This window comes from Microplitis mediator, chromosome 5 (genome assembly GCF_029852145.1).
Source record: "Microplitis mediator isolate UGA2020A chromosome 5, iyMicMedi2.1, whole genome shotgun sequence".
Classification (NCBI taxonomy): Eukaryota; Metazoa; Arthropoda; class Insecta; order Hymenoptera; family Braconidae; genus Microplitis; species Microplitis mediator.
In genome coordinates, this window is record NC_079973.1 from 21,889,580 (window position 1) to 21,909,013 (window position 19,434).

Here is a 19,434-nt window from a genome sequence, read left to right on the forward strand (position 1 = left end):
CAATTGTAGATCTCAACGATGGCACGCCTGATAAGATTCATTCCACACTCTAGTGTAATACTCGATAGTGTTATTCTAACTGTACATACATTAATACATATATAATTCATTTTATTATCTATATATAATGCTCTTTATGTAGTTTTACTGCTGTTACACTTACTCACGGCTGCTGAAACAATGCGCTTTTAATATAAACGCAAGGTTACTCTAGTATGATTTAATCAATCATATTCCAATTTCATTGTTTTTTTTTCTTCTTCCCGTATTTTATTATTTTTATTTTTTAATATTCAGCATCGTAATTAATTAATCATCAATCCCGATTTTTAATTATAGTTATTATCCACTATACAGTATGTAATTACCGCGGTTACGTAGGGCACATTGAGAATATAAACATTGAATTTAAGGAGTTAAGTAAGTGTAAACTTTTCTCTAAAGTATAATCTTGATTTAAAATAACAATAAAAATCCTATCAATTTAGTACGATATTAATATTTAGTATTATGTAGTTATTTTTTATTTTTATCGATAAAACTCCAACAAAAGTTTTAGATTTCGTTCGTATTATTATAGTTTTAGTTGTAGTAGTAGTAGATTTAAGTTTATGATGGCAAGCGAACTGAAGACGAGACAAAGAGGATAACACGTAAAAAAAAAAGTTGAGCCGTAAAATCCAGGCGAAAGCCGGCAAAAAGCCGTCGCGAGTATATATATAGGTTTGTATCGAAGTAGCATTTGGAGGATAGAATGAAAGTAAAAGAAGTAAAGCGTGTGCACGGCATTTTATGTATTACCTACGTGGGGGTTGGACCCTGACTTGTAGTTGTCGTAGTTATGCTGAGGGTGTTTATGGGTTTATTATACAACAGCGACGGGTATCCAGTTTGCTTATACGGACACAGCGAACCAAATATATAGATATATGGACGTGTATATAAATATATAGATATAGGTATACGTACGTATGTGTAAATGGAGGAGGATGGTTATTGGCGAGGACGGTGGCATGGTGGAGAGCAAGACGCGTGGCGCAAAAGTTCTTTTCCTCCACGTCCATCTCTTCTTACACATCGGCGACCACCATTGTCGCTGCTCGTCCTCGTGGTCGTTCATGACAGCAACCAGCAGCCGCACTCTTTTGGCTATAAAAAAAAATACCCACGGAGTGAAAATAAATCTAACCAGACCACCTTCGGCGGGTGATAATAGAAACGAATGTGGATAAAAGAGCTAAAAGAATATACAGAATAACAAAAATAAGTGGCATAAAAATTTTATAAGGACTACGGCAAATAGAATTTTTAAACGTTTGTGAAATGGAAAATTAATATAACTTGTTAAGTTTTGAGATCTTTTTTTTTCTTAAGCCAATTAACTGAAGCCGTCCAAGTATTTTTTAATGCCGCAATTAAAAGAATAAATAATTATTTTTTTTTCAACCGGTTAAGTGGTACGTTGGTGTGTTTCGCCACATTTATACAATACAATATTATTCTTTATTATTTAAATTTTTTCTCAACTTCTGAAATTGAATAATAAGATTTCATAGTGGAGAATTTAAACAGAGTACTTTATGTTGACGTAAGAAGAATAAAAAAAAAAAAAAAAGTTAAGAAAAAATAGTACTCGAGCTCTCTCCCTACAAAGTCGTCACGCTCCCCATTTTCTTATTAACTTCCCGTCTTATCTGATCGAGGGTTACCCCTCTTGGTTGAGTTTTTCTCGCGTAACATCCACATATACCCAGGCACCATACGCGCGTTCCACTATACTCGTCGAGCGTAAAGTACCGTGAGATACATGAAGCGTGGTTTTTCCTACGCTCTTGAAAAAGGAAAATATTATTGAACATTCAACGAAAGAAGTCGGTTGGCTTGTACCTTTACCTCTACCCCTACCTCCGCTTCTTACTTCACTCTAAGAAATATCTTAACCTCAACTTATCAGCGTTATGGATGGTATATCAGAGAAGTTAAGACACAGAGAATGAAATGAAAGCGAGTTAGGGCTGGGGCTGGGGGTGGGACCGAGGCTGGGGCTGGAGCTGAAGCTAAGAATACGAGGGATAGAGACTCTGAGCAATGTTGAAAGTGAAAGAGAAGAAGGATACAGAGTCTAAGTTCATTGCGCGAGTCATCAGTATCCATAAGTGATGAGTTACCTACACTATGTTGCCTGGCACAGCCCAAATGTGGTCTCGGAGGTCTTGGAGGTTAGCAAGCGTCTGCGGCGGAAGGGTGAGACAGGGTAGGTTTGGTTAGGTAGCCACCTGGTTCGGTAGTTCACCGCATTCTCTCTTGGATGGAGGGTTTGCCGATGGCAGAGGATGAGAAGCGGGGGCGGATAATATGGTCTCGATGCTTCTTCTCCACTATGAAGGATGAACCTTTGTGGTTAGAGAAAGGCACTGAGATGTAGAAGGAAGCTTCTGCCGTACAGCCTGATTTTCTTAGGTCAACGTATAATAATCAGGATGTGGTGGCTGAGAAAGAGAAAGACACGACGTAATCCCTTGTAATGTTATACAGTGTGTGTGGGGTGACCTGATCTACGCTCTTTGAGGGACGGTAACTTGTGGTTGACTGCAACTAACTGCTAACTGCTTGCCTCGTTACTTTTTTTTATTTATTTTGCTAAGCAAGCTGCCAACTTTCAAGCTGTCTGTTTGTTTTTATTTTTAATTAACGAAAAAAGTTATTTGTGATGTAGCACAAATCGTAAGATTAGTGGATTTAAGTGATGAGAAAGCAATTAAGAGAAAATGTCCTACATAAGATGGACTGTGACTACTTATATAAAGTGAAAACTTACTTTTTCTGAATTTATGTTATGTAAGCCATACACTTGAGAACTTGTAGCTATCTGATGCCACATTACCAATTCTTTTCGTTTAAGTTGTATCAGTTGTGAAGCTGAAAATACTGCGAGTAACCAATGCTACTGAGCTCCAGTCAAGCAAGAAGATGACCGAGGGCAAGCGTGAGAAGCGAAGAAGAACCAGCTGAAATATAAAAGAAAAAGGAATTGAACTAAAGTAAAGTGCAGAGAGATGATGGTTATATATATAAGAGAGAAAAAAGGTTCCACGTGAAGACACGGAGGCAACGGGGCGAGATAGAAAAATTGCCTCGATGTAAAAACATGAGGATCGTTTCTGCCGTCCACACTCAATAAAACGACCCCTGGCTCAACTAGATACGTTCGTTCCCGTACTCTAGTAGCATCTGAAAAATAAACACTCACACACATGCACAGAAACTCATACTCATACATATATCGCGAGTCTCGGCAGGTCTTCCAGCGAGTGAGCAAGGAGGGTGATGGTCATAAGGGGTGGTTACTTTCTGAGGAAGAAGATGCGAATCGAGTGGTCAGCTATCGAAATGCCCTTAACTCACTCTTTCATATTTTTCTATTTTTTTTTTCATACAACTTTTTCCAACCCCCTGGGAGCGAACAGCATCAACGGGCAATAATAAAAAATATACGACCGGTACGATCAAGGCTTGTGTATGCCGGACTATACCACTCGGTTCGGCTGCCATCGAGAGCACCAAATTATACACCGAAGCCGGTTCTAAGTGATCGCATTTCCACATAGACGAGCTACCATCCCCATACCACCAGCTCTTACTCTCTTATACTTTTGCTTCTCCTTTCGGTGGTTCTTTTTCGTCTTCTTTATACACCACACACGAGAGCCAATATATGAAAGACTGGCCAAGAGCCTCGACCTTCGTGCCACTGAGTCCCAGGCACTAGGAAAAGAGCTTTTGCCGGAAAAGAATATTACCTTCCACAAAAAAAATATATATACATATATATGTATATTAGCTGTTATGCCGGAACTTTACGATTGGTAACTCTACTCCTATCAGCTTTACATCATCCAAAAATATATACGAATATTTAAGGGAATTGAAGTAGTTTAGAAAAATGCACCACGGCCCTTTATATTTATTACCGTAAAACGCTTTACGAATAAATATATTGATATTTTACAAAGGAAATTCAAGTAATACCAGTGATGGGCTTTATAGGATAATAAATACATTGAAAAATTCATCGATCATCGAATCTATTGTCTAAACATTACACTACAGAAAAAATAAAAATGAACTAGTCATTGGATAAATAAATATAATAATTGTGAGGAAAAGTTATACTTGAAATCTGTAGGAAGATCTTGACAAAGGGAAGCTTCATCTCGTCCTAAAAATACCCTATTTCCATTTCGCAAGAAAATATGATCCATTCGTCATAATATAAGAGTTGCCATGACAGCGTTATCTATGGCCATTTCCTGCACCCGCGTCCTCCACGCACAGATATAAGAAGAGTCACTTGTCACAATACCGGAGGTAATGATCATTACTGAAGAAAAACAAGAAGAAAGCTTTATCATCCTTATATACACGTGAGTTTATCAACCCTCGTGAGGAATAAAATAATGATGCTGATGATGATGAGAAAGAAAAAGTGGATATGGGTAACGGTAACGAGACAAACGGAATAATATTTTTGTGGGTAAAAATAAATAAAATGGTTTTCTTATATTCGGACTGACTCTATGATAGCAAGAATTTTTCGCTGCCCAGTAAAGCAAAATGGCTGACTTTAGGATCTCTTAAACTTCTTTACTTGGGCTTACGTGTCGTAATAAATGGTAATTTAAAACAGCGAGAACTAACAATTTCTTTCTTTATGTCTTTTATTTTTTTCTTCTCCTTATTCTTTTACTTTTTTTTCATTTTATCTTTTCACTGGTCTAGATCTTCGGACGTTTAACTGGCACAAACTCTCGGCTCGAATGAAGAAATGAGTTTCGTTTAGTTTAGTATATAGTGTAGGGTAGTCGAAATTTTCCGGCAACATTTTCTCTGGCAGAGGAAGCGAAAGATGTTGGCTGCCTCGGTCGGTTAGTTGGTTTGTTGGAGATACAGCGGAGTGAGCTATGGAACACCAGCCGGCAACGTAATATAAGAGATATGTGCAGTGGAATAGCATTACCATTAGAAGAGATAGATATAGTTTAACAGTGGAAGAGCAGATGAAATGAGATACTGCGGCTGAATCATGCATGAGTCTCGGTAAGGTGTGCGATTCGCTACCACTACCATCTTCTATACCTAGTAGATCTCGTGTCTTTCTGTGGCTCGTCCAATCTCGTACCCACGTTTTACTTTTATTCCATTTCTTATCCTAATACTTCTTCTCGTTCTTCTTCTTCTTCTTCTTCTACTACAGCTTCAATTTCTTCTTCTCTAAAGACTGGTACTATCTTGACTGACTATTATACACTTTCTTTCGGTCTTATCCATATCTACAGCTCCATCTGCTCCGATGAGAAAAGTGAATATGCTACAATATTCAAATGGCTCGGGCGTGACACTTTATTAAACGTGTTATTTGCATCGTTCCCTCCCATCTCGTGTGCTCCATTTCTATTACAGACACAAAACCATCTGACAGCATTCACCCCGCCAGCATTTGAGCTCGAGAATAAACTGAGATGTGTCAGACGTCATAAGTGGGCGATCATCACGTTGATTAAAATTTAAACAGAAAAAATACACATTTTTATATTACATTTGACTATCCTAAAAAATATGATAAAACGTTTTTTTTTTAAACTCATTTGGTGAAGATAAAAATACAAGGAATAGATTAAATTTTTATTTAAGTTATTATTAGTTTTATATTCAACAGACAATTTATCGATCTTGGGTTGATGACCAGTTCACTATATGTACGTCATTTTTTTACCCCTTAATTAATTATTTTATTTTTTATATTAACGTCTGATAGAAATAAAAATTTAACGAGACAGAGAAGACAGATTGCGGTCTTTGGTGGGCTCTAGCAGCAGCCACGGTTCCATGCACGCATTATGCTAATTTTAATTTTAATCTCAACGACCCCGTGGTCGGTCCCCACTGGCGGTTACTGCCGCGATGGCTCTTTTGCTCACTACACTGGAGACTCCGACAAACTCGGCAACACTCCAGTCACAGTAGATAACTTTGTACTGCTGTGTTTACGTTCGCGAAATAAGCCGCCCACACTCTATATAAATAGTCTCGCTTATCCTCTTTCATGTCCTTTAAATGTATTTAAATATTTCTCCAAGATGTAAAACTGAAACTGTTAACTAATCTTGATACTTATTGCCCGACAAAAATTAAACTCATTATTATTATTTATATTTATTAAATGATACAACTATAATTAAATAAATCTAAGAGTTAAAAATATGTAAATGTCATTAGAGTGGTTCGGAAAATAAATCCGGATGCATCTCTGAAGTTATAACCGAGCAAAAGACGCTGGTTTTCTCACGAAAGTACAGTCAGGGGTAGGAGCACTTATGCATTTATGCATTCATATTTCCGCGGTGACGACGGCGGTTTCCAGTGGTGCAGAGTGAGCGTGCGGTTACTTATTCGACGCGAAGAAGTAGTAGTCAAAGTGCAAAAGAAATAGAAAAACTTAGCTGCGCTACTCCACGGTCTATAAGAAAGTCGAGGGTTGAAAAGCAACCACGACAACTACGACTACGAAACTGAGTGAGGGAGGTGGGCGCAAGCAAAGTTACCACGGAATAATAATAAAGCCTTCGTTTCTTCAGAGCTAGTGAAAATAAAAAATCTGAATACATGAAATGTAATGCTGAGCTTTTTCCACAAGAGTTCTACACCTACTTTAACTAAAAGTAAATAAAACTTTAAACGGAAAATATAAAATATTTTTAATGCCACAGTCAGGAAGATTAGAAATATTATTTTTTTTATTTTTATGAATATTAGCGTTTCGTATCAGCCTAAATACCTAAACAATTTGAGGTTATCTGAGTCGAAGCATCAGATTGGCATGAAAGATGCATGAATTTGATGAAATCGCAAGGGGGTTAACGGGACGATGATGAAGAAGACTCAATAGAGAAGGCGATTAAACAAGTGGGAATAAATAAGGAAACTAAAAGAAAGCAGATATTATAATATCAGGAAGAAGGAAGAAATACAAGGAAGGAAGGAAGGGTGCCGAGGTGGGCCAGAAAACGTCAGTTGTGGCTCCGCCTATATCGGTACGCCGGCGTGCAGTGGTGAATACATTTAGCCTGGTTAGTTTACAAATGAATACAGCGATTGAAGCAACTTATAATATCAATGTACTTTCGCTGTCTCGCTTGCTCGCTTCGCGGGGCGCCGCTACCCCTACCGTCCGCAATATATGTATAGAGCCTGAGCGGACCCCACACTGTCTTATCCTACTTCTTCTTCGTCTGCTTCTGGTTTAGTTCTTTATCCTCGTCTTAAACATTAAACAACGTCTCTCGATCCCCTTCTCTATGTTGAATCACTCGCGCCCGTTTCAACTCCCGGCGGGCCCTCCATACAGAATGGCCATATTAACTTGATAATTAGCTCGGTTATACGACTTGCAGATGAGGAAAGACTCCGGGACGGACGTCGGCTACCCCTACCCGGGGTTGCCGGTATATTCCTTACTCTGACGGTTCTCTTTCTCTTTCGCTCGCTATTCTATAGCATGCCACAGCTCAACTCTGCTCCGTTACTTGGATGAATATAGAACCCCCTTAGTTCGTATTCCTCTCCCTGTCTGCCAGGAACCTGCCCTGTCTCTCGTCGTTCTTGTGGCCTCGTCATCATCCTCGTCTACGTCGCCGTTACGAAACCAACGTAGTTCACAACGTGTCTTTCTCCTTTCGTACCAAGTTCACCCTTAACTCGCTAATAGTTATAATACGGCACTCGGACTGGTGCTAACAGTGACTACCGTCTTCTCAAAACAACACTAATTTCTGATCTTTGTTAAGACAACATTCCTACTCGGGTTCTTATGCTCTCGTTTGGTATCGTGCGTACTCGGAGCTTTGTGTTGGTAACTTACCATTTTAAATTTTGACGCCATTTTCTGTGGTGCATTCTTACCAAGACAGTGCCGTGGTGAAGACGAACTCCGTGTTAAATGTTTGTTCGGGAGTTGTTAAGTGTTTTGAGTTGTTCAAGACGTTACTACAATTGTTGTCAGACATATTTACTTTTGATATTAAACTCCGTGTTAACATAACAGGTGGCGCTTCATGGCCACGTGCAAATCACGTGACTCCGAGAGGTACCATAGTGGGAGTAACTGTCAAATTTACAATGAATTGACCGTGTGACGTTCAAAAATATTTCATTTCTGATTTATTTAATCTACAGTGTATATTTTTTCATTATTATTTGTTGTTGTTTGTTTTACTAACGGGCTCATAAAATTTCTATGAAGCCAATGGGAAGCCATTTTGTGTCGCGCGAGTGCACCACAGCATGACGAGTAAACTCTTCACGGTGACTGACCTCGGAGGTAGGGTGTACATTACTGTTTATCCAGACTACGTCATTGACCACGTGGTACTGGCATAATGGAGGCTCAAGTGTCCGTCATGACAAAGAAGGTATTCCAGGTACTGTTGTGTGTTACTGTGATAGTGTATCCAGAATATTACGCGCATCAAATGATTCTGAGAATGCACGAAAGTAGTTTTGAACCTCAATGACAATTAGTGATGATAATCAATAGCTTTCTTATTTTAAATTATTTAACAACGCACTGCGTTCTCGAAAATACTGGTAAGGTGAATCGCTCGCGACTTTCGACCATCCGCAAACTTGGGATTGAATACAAAATGAATAAAGTTGAGCTGAGCTGAGTTTGAGTCTGAGTCTGCTGGATGGTATTATTGTATACGTGTATGTTGGCATTCCGTGAGATGACTGGCATTGAAAACTACCTTCAAGAGTCGGCCGCGCCCGCCTCTGTCGTGCCCGCGACGATCAGAATACCGACGAAGATGGCCGCCATATTAGGCTCCCCTTCTCACACAATACCGCGTCGTCCTCGCCGTCGCTTAGCTCTTGTGTCACAGAGAGTAGGTAGGTATAAGCTTGGATCTCATCGCAGATCCTGGTATACGCCTACGCGATCTCGAAAACCTACCGAGAAAGAATGAGTGAAGTCAAGGGGAGGATATCTGCTGCTAGTGATACCTTGCGACGATCTCTCAAAGATATATAACTAACAATGACGGGCTCTGATTTACAAGCTCCGTCTTGAATTTTTTTCCTCCTTTTTTCCATGAACGTCTCCGCACGTCAAATCCACGGTATTATTTACTCTTTTTTACTGTTTTCTGCACCCTTGATCTGCCGAATCCCTAAGAATTTTTTACATCGGAATCTTCGGATGACGATGACGATGACGATCATGATAACAATGAGGAAGATGATGATGATGGTGCTGGTGGTGATGTCGATGTAGAAGCGTGAACATTCGCGGCACGCGTGTGTGTCCGATAGGTAGATTTATCGCCTTGTCTCAGATGTGGACTCGGTTGCTCAGTGATAGCTTGAATGTTTCTCGATGAGACAGACACCAGAGAAGAAACGACGCTCGCGAGTAAAAAAATAAAAGCTAAATAAATCGAAGAAGAGGCTGAACCACCCGGGGTATTTCCAAGAATGTGCGTGCCATCACGTACTACGACAAGGTTTTTACAAAACACTAATCTAAATAAACCAACAGTCACTGTCTATAACGCGATTCACATAAGAGACGTATATTGTTGCCATACCTATGTATTTATATGAATTTATTCCGGCAATTTTAAATAAATACACTGTATACATACGGCCTAATCATCATTTACAATAATAAAAAATTTCCGTCATTGCTATCTCGCTAAAATATTTCAAATTATTTTATTTCACTGCCTAATAAAATTACCAATTCTTATTGTATTGTGTACATAAAATAACATATTCCGCGACAGTGAAAATTTAATCAGCGACATAAATATAAAAGTAACAAAAAGTAATTTGCGCAGTTAATAAACGTCGGTATGAAAAATTTCGGGTGTAGCGGAGGCTCACATGAGAGTTTAAAATGGGGTGTGGGATACATCAGCGACTTGTGTACTGTGGCACCTGTCTCTTCACGGTGCTTGGATACTTTAGTTTTCAGGGGGTTAAAGAGGCGAACGAAAATATAATGTATGCACCCCTGGTTAGCGTACTGAGCTGATGGATGGAGTCGACGAACTATACAGCACAGTAGTTAGCTCAGAGCCACCTGAACCTGCAGGCTGCGTAGGCCTACACACAACAACACCATCATCATCATCTACACCGGCTGTGTGTGCTCCTAAACTAAACGTTTGTTACAGCCGCGTACTGTGTGTTTGTAAATATATACATATACATACAGATACCTTAATGGCTAATTCATTTGATCCGACGGCAATACCACGTACTTACTAGCATACTGCCCGTACACCCACAGCCGGAAGGTTATAAGTCTCACATAATAAAACACGCAGGCCCGTCGGCAGCCTCAAGTTCGTTACTTCAGTTACTACACCACGGTGGTGACAAACGAGCACATTTACAGCTGCTGGATATCCATAAACTTTCTCTTTTTTAAATAAAACCAAAGCGGGAAAAAAAATAAACCCACTGTTTATTTGTAATTTTATTCTCCATAGATTTCCTGTATGATCAGTAGTTGTACTTAATTTTTAAATCCATTTATCTGAGGTTAACATCACGGAGAATGAAGTTAAGTGTGCAATTAGATGATAAAATTCAAAAACGAATGAAAATAATTCCCAGGATTTGTTTAGTTCAGAGCAAAAAAGAGCTACTGCAGGTTGTGTGGATGAGTGGATCAGGATTTCTCTTTGTTTTGATGACGCTTTGACGATTACTCTAACGCTTCAAGTCCTAGATATCATTTTATGGATATATATATAAAAGTCGAGGTGATTATTTTCATTACGAGTAGATTCAGGAGTGAGTGCTCTGGCGAGTAGAGGAGGATAAAGAGCCTCGATCGTTATCATATGCCGCTTCTCACTGGCGTCTGATGCTCATCCACACAGGCAACTCGTCGTCGTCGGCGGCTTCAGTTGCTTAGACTATTCGTGTTTTTTTCTTAATGATTCAAGCAATTAGCCACGCTTAATGCTCAGACTTTATTCTCATTCTGCTAATATAACATCGTTGTCGTAGAATAGTAGTAGTACTGCGCCATTTCCCGGTCTCTCTTTACTTCTTTCATTTTATATCCACATATACAATAATATACATATAACTATTTACAATATGTATGTATACGTATATATATATATATATATATAATATACTGTATACATTTGTTAATTTTATTTATTCTACTTGACTATTACGACGACACTGATTAACAACTGTACGCGTTGTTTTCTACCTGCCGAGTCGTGTCTGCAATAATATAAAAGAATGAGTAATACACTTCGTTGTGGATTGTTAATTTTTTAGAATTTATTTAATAATATATATACGCAATATAGAGTATATTTTTTGTGGTAGAGCTAGAGATCGGTTGTGATTTAAGCCAACACGCGAAACAATCACGTCGGGAAATGGCCGACGAATGATAAACCCCAGCAGTAGAAGTAACTGCTACAACTCTGCCACAGCAACAACAAAAATATTACTAATAAATTTATTTGATGACGTGGGGTGTAATATTATTGAGCTGGAGAGTGCCTTTAAATGTTCATGGTATTATATTATAGTATGGTATGCAGTGCACACATAAGTCTTAAGATAGTTATGCAACTTACGCGAGGGAAATATAATTTATACGAGGGAGTATAACGGTCTTGTTGATTGTTACCGAGAAATACCGATGCTTGTACTACACACTTTATTTTGCGATCCATTAACTTGATGATAACATGATACTGCATGTAGATTTGATATGTTTTTTTTCTGAACAATTTAATTTAATTTTCAGCACACAAACTTGTGCGTGATTTAATCCAATAAGTTGTTTAAAAAATTTTAACTAATGCACTAAAAAATCACCGGGGTAAGTCTAAGCGATGTAGGTGTTAAAATTATCGGTGTTAAATTTACCCCTGAAAGCGGTGTTAAAATAACGCCGCCACCGGGGTAAATATTCTTTACCGGTGTTAAAATATTTTACTTTGTAAATATTTTTACTTACTCGATCACTATACTTGTTAATAAATGATATTTTTTATTAATTTTCATAAACAATTGACATTTTTTGTGTTTTATAATCTTTAAAGTTAATACTCCAAGCAGACGCAATTTACCCCTCTTTTACACCGGCATTACTCCACTTTTACTCCTGTTAACCCGCTTTAACACCAGTATTTTTAACAACGGTGTATTACTCCTCCTACACCGGTTTAATTTCATTTTTACACCGGGCGGAGTTAAAACGAGTCCATTTTTAACACCGCTCTTTTTACAGTGTGTAAGTGTAGGAAATGTTGATCATTCATTTTTAAAACTCACGTTACAACAGAGTATATGTGTGTCGTCTGAAAGCGGATTATAGGACGCACTCTTGCCTGAGAAGTCTTACGCAAAAGCAGCTCGGGAAAATTCAAATCGTGAGCTGGGTCGCATCTGCGTCATTGCAAGGGGGTCGTGAGAGTTCAGAGTGTCATAAGACCGATTGTCGTGATGCTGTTGTGTCGTCGTGCCGTCAGAATGAGTGACAATAACAGAGCAAGAAGAGTTGCTGAGGAGAAGTAAAGCTGGTGTACACAGTGCTCTGCTTTACTTCGCTTGCTGCGGGTTTTATATATTTTATATACATATATATAATTGTATAGTGGAACCTAAATGCTGTATACGCGACTCACTGGGTATTCTACTATGTGTATTGTTATGTTAACGCCTCCGGAGTAACAATCGAAACGGGTACAATAGAAGATTCCCTCTGGAGGTTTTACGGAAAGACGCGCTACTCGCGGATAAAGAAGAGGCTCGGGTGGGGTGTTATCGTATTATCGTATTGCGGCGCCTCAATGTCCGGACTTACGTGCGTTTTATTTCTCTGTGCTTTATTTTTTCCTTGCGCTCTAACATATATACATATTGTGGTTACGTAAAATAATATTAGAGTGACCAGCAGATTTATTCAACACTTGGTTTTATTTTTATATATTTATTGCCTCCATCGCTGTTTACTTATTCATTTATTTATATTTATTTACCAAGATTTAATCATTTAAATATTTTACCTAATCATATTCAATCAATCACACCACGAAATGTATAAAAACAAAATAAATAGAATAAAAAAAATATATTTTATTTAAAAAAAAAAAAAAAAAAAAAAAAATGAATTGGCTAAAATGATAAATAGATCGAGTGATGTTGAGGATCAAAAGAGATTGCGGAATTGGCTCTGAAATTCGGCAATTTCATCCCCAGTACAATGAGCAACGGGCAGGGTGTTAGTTTGGGGCAACACAAAACTCTATTTTTCTCTCTTTCTCTGTCTATATATACAAGCAACCCCCATGGAAAGCATTGAAGAGCCGGTCGGGTACCGGTCGCTCGTGGCCGAGCCACGGATGGATGGTGAATATGCAAATGTAATTGATATTACTTTTTAAATATTCCCCAGTCTCAATCTCTGGCATCTTCGTTTATTTACATTCATCCTCTCTCTCTGACTCCCATGGCTCGGGGTTTTTTCTCGCCCTCACCATGGGCGCTTTATTCGTTTTCGCCAACGCAGGAGACAGGAAACACGGAGAGGGTGAGCCAGCCGGATTTGTACACTTAATATACACACTTCTCTTACACTCTAAGTGCCTTTTACCCCGTTCGGGGCGAGACGCTACAATCGCCTCCAACTTAGTCCCCAACTCCGGATAAGTTAAGGTAATTAATAAGCTCCCTAAAATCTACTTAGAGCTCATGCTTGTTTAGTAGCAGCTAGATAGCTGTTCTTACTACCGTTAACAACTATTGAAGAAAAAAAAACGTCTATAACAATTACTACTTACATTATTACTGCTACAGCTTGAATTAGCGTTCTTTTAAAAATTCCCAGTACTTTTTTAAACGCTAATTAACTCCACCCGAGCCCCACAGTCCACCTGCAACAGTTAATCGTGACTCTTACTTTTTTTCTTTCCTTATACTTCTGCTATTAATACTATTACATTACATTAAAAAATATAAAAAAATTGCGTTTATCCACGATGACTTGCTTTTTTATTTCCCTCATCCAATCGTATTTTATGTACACCTTCGTACTCTGAATACTAATCAGCAATCATAACTAAGAATAGTAATTACTAAATAAATTATTCCTGCACTACTGCAGGCGGGGTCATGAGAAAATTTCACTGGCAATTAAATACTTCGATTTCAATAATTTATAAAATAATAATTTTTCCCGCGCAATTTACTATGAATTTAATTGAGTTAAAAATAAAACCCTCACATTATAACGTCTTTTTCCGTAGACTGTTACCGTAATTTCAAGAGGAGCATACTCCGAACAAGGAAGTTGTTATTGTTCGTACAATAAGTCTTGCAGTAGCAAAGACAAAAAGTCAAAAGAATATAAATATATTATAAACACACATACCTACTGGTGTATGTAAAATAAAAAGGCAGAGCATTATAGTAAACACGAAGGCGTTGGACATTAATTTCCAAAGAGTATCTCTTTGGAATCCAAAGGCTTGCACGCCAGCCAGCCAAATCGGGTATGTCTTGGCAACTTTTATTTTATCCTGTGTATAACACTCTTGTACGCGACTACTGTTAGTGCATGGAGTATCCAGTATAGGATATATACTATATAGTATATAGTATGGAGGATGCTGGATATTGGATGTTGGAACGCGTGTATATGCATGCACCAACCAGTGGACTCTTTTTGGAGTGGATATAAATCTTGTGGACATTATTATACGCATATCAGGTGTGTGCATGTGCTAGCACTGTACATTACAAGGTGTCTACACGAGTTTATATGCCGTGTGTGGCGATGAAAAATAATTCGACGAAAGGTGGCGAGCTAAACTTAAAAACTTTTTTTAATGTGTAAGTATGCATACATGTATGTGGATATGCGGGATATAATATATATAGTATACACTATATATAAGGGTGTTGGTGATAAATCTTGTTTGAGATCCTGGCAAATCTTAACTTATGACGAAAACAGAATGATGTTTAATGCTAAATGTTAATTTAAAATTATCGTGATTGAAATTAAAAGGGCTGACAGATGATTGTCACCCGCATGGTTACACTGGCGTCGTGCACACACGGTAACCTGTCTTACAAACGTCAGGAGTTTTTTTTAGCACTTGTTTTAGTACAAGGTAGATACAAGCAAAACAGTCGGGCTGAGCCGAGTTGATGAGCATAAGGACGTTTCATCAAACGAGATGTCGTTCCCACGAGACATTAAAGAGCTACTGGTCCACGCGATTACTGAGTGGATCTTTGCTGCAGAAAAAGTACTTTCATCACGACGATAGACGTAATGTGGATCTCTAGAGATTATTTTCTGGATCTTGTTCTATCTGAGTCTTTTTTAGGTCTCGAGTTGTGTTGTGTTGTGTTTTTTTTTTCTTTTTTTTGTGCCAAGTCCTATTCCTCCTCCGCGGTCTATTCTTCAGCGTTTATATCCTCCATTGGAGAGACTCCGACGAGAGTCTTTTTCTTTGTTTGGGCTCTTCTTCTTTTACTTCCGCGAGATACTCGAAGCTCTGCATGAATACCCCCGGGTATTCGTGGCTGCCAATAAGATTTATGGTAATCCGTTTTCGTGAATAATTGGGTGTATGTAGATACAACTGGATTCCGTCCTCTTCATTCTCTTCCTATCTATACATATACATATACATATATATTCATAGTATATATACTCTTCTGACTTGGTTGTACGCTAACGGATTCCTCTTGGAGTCAAGTAAATTGAAGAAAAATAAACTCAGCTGTTTTTATTTTTCAGCTCAATTATTTAAACCGGAAAACGTTTTTCAATTTACGGTAAAAAAACGCGTAAAATCAATTAACGCATTTCACACTTAAAATTTATGGCGCTATAATTTACTAAGAGACATTTAATTTCAATTTAAAATAATAACAGATTAATATCATTGATAAGTGTGAAAAGTGTGATACAAATTGTTACAAATGAGCCCGTATGATCCTCACCGTACTTGCAATTCAATAAAGTTATTGTCACCTCGCGTGGCAACATACACGCACTTATCTTCTGTACTTTCAGACTACTCAGTAATAAGAGTTTATAATAACAGCCGACAAGTTATTAAACACAGTAATTATACCCGCATCATATGTTATTCGTAAAACTGTATCATAACAAACCTATCATTAGACACCTATAGAATTAATATAATACTGATTGAAAATTGTATCAGGACCAATGATCATTGAGCAAAAATCTGCTCTGGGTATTGATTAATGAGATTTTTTTGACGCACACTTCAATGTGTCCTTAGCAATCGGTAAAATATAATGAATATATATTCAGCTAAGTGACCAGCATTTAAATTTTGACTGGCAAATCAGGTACTGCGTGCACGCACTCAAATAAATACATATATATACATATACACAGAGGTAAATAATATATGTAATGGTGAAGTTATAGAGTTGCGTGCCCGTTGTAATTATGAAGTTGTTCTCCGTAGTTACTAGTGATGGCGAATCCCCTCATAGTTCGATGGATACCAAAGAGTAGACTTTATATATATATATATATATATATATATATAGGTAGGTAGGTTGGTTGGTTTATATATATTTAAAGAGTAAGGTATTCGGGCCATGCTGGTACACAGAAAGTGTATATGGTGTGTTCCCGTCACACCGTTGATTTCAACGCCAATTAAACACCCGCTTGTCAAGGAGACGGCCCACGATTCCCTACGATTCGTTGTCGCACGCGATGCGTTGCCTCCGTTATTATTACGTGTCATTGCCGCCCACGTAATGGCGATGCTTTTTTTTTTTAACGAGGATACTAAAAGTCGTTCATTCGTTAGTTTGATTGCTTTCTTTATATTTACGATAAATACGACGACCAAGTCGTGAGTAACGTAGCCAATTATTGGTAATTTTAATTCATTTTTTTTATTTTCATTTTTAATTGCTTTATTATTCTACGTCTTTGAGATGTGGGTGTAAATATCTGATCTTTTAATTTACTAAATTATAAATAAACTTTCGGATAATTCATTTAGCTGGCACATGATTTTTTTTTTTTTCGTCTGTTGTTGGACGGAAATGGCAAGTTGAGAATTAGACGGTGAAAGGAATGAGAAATAAATAAATAAATATATGTATAGATATATATTGTTACGTTATTAGTTGTCCTTTTGCGTTTTGTAGGGACATTATTCATTTAGCAGAATCGTGAAAAAAAAATTGTAGACAGGTTTATGTACAATAATGACGACAATAAACACAAGAAAAAATAAACAGACGGAGAAATAATAAATAATAAAAAATATAAATGAAAAAAGAACAAGATGTTATAGTTGACGTCACGGGTACACGCGATTTCATAAAGAGCTGATGACCATTCGAGTGTAGATAGTGTTTAAGATTTAGAGAGTTTAAAAGAACCGAGTGTGTGTGTATGTGTGTGCTTATATTTATTTATAGTTTTATCGTTGGGTGCTGGATTATAGATTTGTGAGTAAGTATAAAGAATAGTGCGGGGGCGTTGATGCTTGAATAAAAAAATAGCTCAGGATATAGGTCGCCGCGAAATACAATAGGCGATAGTACTTGGAAACAAGCTGTGCGTGATTCGATAAAAGTCCCGTTAAAGTCGCGAACTGACGTTCTAAAATCGTGATAGTTTGGTTTACAAACATGCGACGGGTGGGCGGACGTATCCAGGTCGGAATTCCGATGGAACGCAATCCAACTTTCCTGAGTTTTAATTTTTATTATAACATTTACCAAGATCTACTCATACTATACTTATATATAATAACACATGCACCAATAATACACTCGCTTATAAATTATTCTGGATAATTATTTTTAATTTATTTACTGACTGTAAATTTTATTTGTGTTATTTAATCCTGTAATAATTGTGTTAATAAAAATAATTTATAAAAAATCTAATTGTTCATTTTTGGTTTAGTTTTAGTTCAATAAATTTTTTTAAACTTTTAATGTATGTGAGAAAGAGTTGATTACCATAAATAAACAATCGCTCAAAAAAAAGCTATTTCTTTATCATTTAAAGAAAAATGTAATCCCACTACGAAACGCTAAGTACAAAATATAAGTAAGTGGCATAAGTAAAAACACAGTAAATAAAAAAGTATATCATTTACTGCATTACTGCATTAGAGATATCGAACGGATCAGTCATAGGAAACGTCGTGCTCGAGTGGTAGTAGTGGTTGAGTGCATAGTGCGCCGAATAAATTACATAAATCATTATTTAATTAAGGTGGCGAGTCGTGCATGAATAATAATCGTCGTGCGACAATATATATCGTTTTCTGACAATCACTTTGACACACACACTGTATACTCGCTAAATGACTTAAACTCACTTTTTATTTCATTCTTCCTCTTATTTAATTAAATAACACAATAAGTGTTTAAAATATATAAACTGAAACCCCTTAAATGACTGACCCAAAAAAATAATCGTAAAAAAATCCCACCGCGTGTAAATTCGCGATGAATGTCAGACTTATCTGTGTAATTAATATGCAAGTTAAGTATGATTACGCGACGCTAGAGGTACCTTATCGAACGTACTTTACTATCGATATATATGTATATATATATTATATTTATAAATAAGTATTAGTATACCAGTTGTCCTCGATAAATCAAACGACTAATGCAATCGGCGTCAATGTAAAATGTTATGCAACTGTCTTCCTCTATTGGATCGTTCATGTGACATGAAAATTATTCACTGCAAAACATCTAAGAATCTGTACACATAGACGTTAGATACACACTGAGGCTCACTTATCAACTACTGTCACAACTTCTACAACAAAATATGCTAATAGATTAAGTCAAATGATAAGCTATCAATCTTGGATGTATGAAAAAGCATCAACTTAAAAGTTAAGGTCTAAAACCTTGACAACTTTGTCGATAAGAAATGTCGAAATGCTGACAAGGCTTATAGCGATTAATAATGATACTTTTTTTTTTAAGACAGTTCAATGTCATTTACATTCCTATTTATTGATATAAATGTTTTTTAATTAATAAGTCAAATTAATGTGATTTTAAATGGAGATAAATTGAAGTAATAGAAAGTATATTAGATATATTAATTTAAGTAGGCATTGAGTGAGACATAGTTTGGTAACTGATATTGCGTATAGTACTTTATCGCACTAACCCCCTCTTGACAATCAACCCCCCGCGGAGTGCGTGACATTAGCTTGGGGAGAGTACGTAAATTTTAATCACACAGTGGGGTCCAGTGCCCATGGGACGATTTTATTGAAATACCCAGTTTTAGACACCTACTTTATTACCAACTTGCTAACATGGCTGTAAAAATTATAA

The 19,434-nt window shown here is 37.2% G+C and overlaps 1 protein-coding gene and 1 long non-coding RNA gene across 6 annotated transcripts in view; one reads left to right on the forward strand and one right to left on the reverse strand.

Moving 5' to 3' along the window:
• The window catches only part of LOC130667309 (mucin-2-like), a 71,341-nt gene extending 52,473 nt beyond the window's left edge, over positions 1 to 18,868 (reverse strand). The window contains exons 1-4 of one of the 4 annotated variants that reach the window (XM_057468808.1): positions 18,718 to 18,868; positions 13,884 to 13,976; positions 2,819 to 3,008; positions 970 to 1,149 (exon numbers count right to left, since the gene is read on the reverse strand). The gene's annotated coding sequence lies outside the window, so the exon portion shown is untranslated. Of the gene's footprint in view, positions 1 to 969; positions 1,150 to 2,818; positions 3,009 to 13,883; positions 13,977 to 18,449; positions 18,580 to 18,717 lie in introns of those variants that run through there. The other 3 variants (XM_057468809.1, XM_057468810.1, XM_057468811.1) reach the window with 3 other exon arrangements.
• The window catches only part of LOC130667311 (uncharacterized), a 150,142-nt gene that overhangs the window by 70,951 nt on the left and 59,757 nt on the right, over positions 1 to 19,434 (forward strand). The window lies entirely within an intron of this gene.